We start from the raw sequence: 4,532 nt of genomic DNA, 5'->3' as shown, positions 1-4,532 counted from the left end.
TTTTTTTTTTTTTTTTTTTGGTGCCGTGACTCGGATGCGAACCGACATTGATATCTTTTAATAGGCTGAGAATCATAAGTAGGCATTGTGAAGGCAATTTTTTTCTTTTTCTTGTAAAGGTATACTGAAGAAAAAAATCAGTAAGTATAAGAGGCCATCCTTTAGGCAATAGAAAAGGCAAAGGAATTCCAGACAGTAGAGAGCCCATTGACTGAATCACCTTATTAACAGCTCTTGGATCTATTACCATTCTCTATTTTTCAGATTTCTTATTAACAACAAATACAGGAGAATTCCAAGGGCTGGTTGATTCTTCAGTATGCTGTGCATCTAGTTCCTCCTGTACCAGCTGTTCTAAAGCCTGCAGATTCTCTATTGTTTTGTTGTTGTTTATTTTTGTTTTTCAAGACAGAGTTTCTCTGTGTAGATTTGGAGACTGTCCTAGAACTCACTCTGTAGCTCAGGCTAGCCTCCAACCTTGAACTTAAAGAGATCCATCTGCCTCTGCCTCCCGAGTGCTAGGATTAAAGGCACGTGCCACCGCCACCCAGCTTAGTTTCTTTGTTGTTCAAGACCATTGTACAACCCATATAAGTTTGTCAAACATTTCAAAGGTAGGGCTGTTGATGCCGTTGGAAGATCAGCACCTGTTGTGCCTGTTCTTGTACAACCTGAATGGTCGGTGACTCTTCTTCATAAAACCTTCTAATATTTTTCTCTGAAACCTGTTGACCAAGGCTTCTGTCCCACCTGGTCCTGCAGTCATTTAGTCCCAAATAAACACACAGAGGCCTACATTAATTATAAACTAATTGGCCTATTAGTGTAGGCTTCTTATTAACTCTTATAACTTATATTAGCCCATAAGTCTTGTCTGTGTTAGCCACGTGGCTTGGTACATTTTTTGGCGAGGCAGTCACATCTTGCTTCCTGTGTGTCAGGGTGATGACTTCAGACTGACTCTTTCCTCTTCCCAGCATTCTCCTGTTCTCCTCACTCTGCCTCTATTTCCTGTCTGGTCGCCCCACCTATACTTCCTGCTTGGATACTGTCTAATCAGTGTTATTAAAAATAATACAAGTGACAGGATAAAAGACCATTGTCCCGCAGCAGAAACATATGTTAATTTATGGTTTGTTTCTAAGATTGGGGGAATGTTATGCTGAATATTCCATTGCTGTAACAAATCATGCCCCAAGTTCATTGCTATGTTAGCCACATATTGTTTTAATATTGCTCTCTGTCCTTCTGGCCCTATACATCCAATCCATCTCGTGCTCTGCTTTACTTAAGATAAAGTTCAGATCTCTAAAACCTGAACATTTATATCCTGAAGAGGCCAATTTGGATGCCAAGATTCTGGTGAAATTCATATTATTAATTTTGGTCTTTATTTATAAAAGTTTGCCAAAATGCTCACTTTATCTTTTCTCCTGAATCTTTTGTTCTCTCTTCTCTAACTGTTTTATTATCCAGAGCAGTATAGTTTCTTACAAGGGGCATTAGGTGTTTTATGCGCAGCATAAAGCCAGGATGTCACCATTATATAAAGAGTGCATTTCTACAGTAGCATAGTCTCATTCTCCAAGAAGTTGATCTTGTGAGATTTCCATACCTCTAGCCTTACCACATTATTCAATAGTTTTAACCTCTTCTCTGAACTAGTTTTAATTATGGGCCAGGCTCTAAAACAGCTTTAACCAACTCTATCCAGTCGTTAGGGATAATTCTTTTACAAACCAACCAGGAGAGTAACATTTGTTTTACAAAACATAGGAGGCTATTGCTTCCTTGAATCTCCTTAAACCTAACATTGGCACAGGAGCCCATTCAGCTCTTACTCATTTGGCAATTCCTGTATGGAGATATTGAGGTTGGTTCTTTGAAAACCTTAGGCTGTTCCTCTATATTCTTATAATGCAATGCTAAAATTGGTTCTCCATTAAATTTCTCTGTCTGGATTTGAATATCTCTGTGATCTGTTTTATTAAGTTTTTCTAAGGCCTGTATCTTAGCCCTCAGATTAACCAACTTTTTTAGTGATACAACAGAAATGATAATGCTGATAATGTTTACAATTGTATTACATAAATCCCATCTAAATTAGTTATCCTCATTTAATCATTCCATTCTCAAACTGTCCATCATATACAGAGACACAAATCCCTGTAATGTTATGGTGTTTCCCATTTCTTAATGTGGTAAAAAAGAAAAGAAACAAAAAACAGAACTCTCTCTTTTAACTGTTTCCTCTCTTTATGAAGTCCCAGATGTCATACCAAATCTGCTGACAATGTTGATGAGCATTTAAGGCTTATTGCTGTTGCAAAAAAGCAGTAAAAGCCTGACTGGATTCCAAGGCAGCTACCTAGTTTGGCAGCAGCCCAAGAAGGGGCTCAAGGAGAGCCCGCCAGGAGAGAAAAAGGAAAAATGTTGCCACTAGGGCAGTGACTCCAGCTATGTGTAACTCCAACCTATGACAGTGGCTGTAAAGCTACACAGGCAAATGGCTTTTTTGTGTGAATTTTTGCCCTAAATGTTGGGTGCCAATTGTAGCATGAGATAATAAAAACCCAGAGACAGATATTGGGGTTCAACCTGAAAATCAGAAAAGCAAAGTAGCTAACCGCTGACTCTTACCTCTACCTTAAACTGAAAATGGGCGATCTTGCCTCCATGAATTCTCAGTTTGAGACTGAGTGAGACCTGTCTCCTTCCGTTTTATATTCATCTCTAGTGCTGGGATTAAAGGTGTGCACCACCACCACCTGGCCTGTATAGATGACTAGTGTGGCTCCTGGAATTAAAGGTGTGTGCCTCCAATGCCTGTCCTGTATGGTTGACTAAGTATGGCTGCTTTTCACTGATCTTCAGCCAAGCTTTATTTATTAAAACACAAATAATATACCACTATAGGGGGATGTTAATCTGAGTATTCCATTGCTGTAACAAATTTCATTGCTAAGTTAGCTCCATATGGCTTTAATTTTCCTCTCTGTCCTTCTGACCCTATTCATTTAGCCCATCTCTTACTCTGTTTTACCTAAGATAAAGTTCCAATCCCTGAAAGCCAAATATTTACTTCCTGAAGAGGCCAATTTGGATAACAAGATTCTGGTAAAATTATTGTTACATCTGCACCTATGTCTACCAGACCTTCAATGACAACATTTATTTGTATTTTTTTAAAGTTTATTTAATTTTATTTCATGTGCATTGGTATAATAATGTCAGATTCTCTGGAACTGGAATTACAGACAGCTGTGAGCTGCCATGTGGGTGCTGGGAATTGAACCCGGGTCCTCTGGAGAGCAGTCAGTGCTCTTAACCACTGAGCCATCTCACCAGCCCAGTTTATTTGTATTTTTAATTTTAATCTTTGTTCATTTATAGAAGTTTGCCATGCATCAATGTAATTAAAAGATTTTAAATCATTAATTAAATATTTACATGACTATTGAGAAGAAATAAAAATGCATGTATTGGTGTGGAAGGTATCTAAAAAATAGTATTGCCTACATAGACGACATTTGCCTGGGTTTTATGTATTTGTCCTTTCCTTGAGTAAAAAGGGAACATGAAAGTATTCTCTTGATGTTCCCTTATTTTCCTCACTGATGTGACAAAATCCTGGATCAAAGTAACTTAAGGAAGGTAAGTTTCTCTGGCTTATAGTTTTTAAAAGAAGGCTCCATTATTGGGATGATGTGGTTACAGGAAGACAAGGCATCAGGAGCATGAGTCAACCTTGCATCTGTAGGAAGCAAAGAGAGAAATGAATGCTAGTGCTCAGTTTGCTCCCTCTTTTCTATTCTGTTTGGGACCTCAACCTCAGTTCATGGAATGACACAACCCATATTCAGAGTAGGTCTTTCTTTCTTCATTAAAGTTCTTTGTAAATGCCCTTACAGACACTCCTAGAGGTATGTCTCCTGGGTGATTCTAAAATCTCTATTTCAGTAACCCCTTGTACCCTGACCTTTCATTTGCTCTCATCTTAGAACAAACAATTCAGCTTGCACATTGTAAGACAGTTGATTTTGGCTAAATTCTCCAGACCTTACGTGATGGTGCACAATGTATTCCTTTATAAAAAAAAATAATAAAAAATCTAGTCAAGCTCACACTGAAGATTAACCATCACACTAACAAACCCTAAGAAGCATTTGCTTTCTGGACGGCCCCAATTTGGGGGGAAGATGAAAGTAGATTTTTGTGAGTTATTCTGTTTGTATATGTATATATATATGTGTGTAGAATTTTAAATATAGGTTCCACAGTATAGAAAGTATGGTATTTGTATTTCTGTTTCTGACTTCTTTACCTAATATAGCAATGGCCAGTTTTGATTGTTTATTCTGACTATGCAGGTATTGTTTGAATCTGTCATATGTGAGAATATATTACTAGTATAGAAAAAAGGGTTAAGATAGTCATTAATAGCCGGGCGATGGTGGCGCACGCCTTTAATCCCAGCACTCGGGAGGCAGAGGCAGGCGGATCTCTGTGAGTTCGAGACCAGCCTGGTCTAC

At 38.2% G+C, this 4,532-nt stretch overlaps 1 protein-coding gene across 7 annotated transcripts in view; it reads left to right on the top strand.

Moving 5' to 3' along the window:
* Braf (B-Raf proto-oncogene, serine/threonine kinase) overlaps positions 1 to 4,532 on the top strand; it is a 139,238-nt gene that overhangs the window by 46,579 nt on the left and 88,127 nt on the right. The gene's annotated exons all lie outside the window — the stretch shown is intronic.

This window comes from Microtus ochrogaster, unplaced genomic scaffold (genome assembly GCF_000317375.1).
Source record: "Microtus ochrogaster isolate Prairie Vole_2 unplaced genomic scaffold, MicOch1.0 UNK4, whole genome shotgun sequence".
NCBI lineage: Eukaryota > Metazoa > Chordata > Mammalia > Rodentia > Cricetidae > Microtus > Microtus ochrogaster.
The sequence above is the reverse complement of the archived record's forward strand: the minus strand, read 5'-3'. Positions and strand labels throughout refer to the sequence as shown.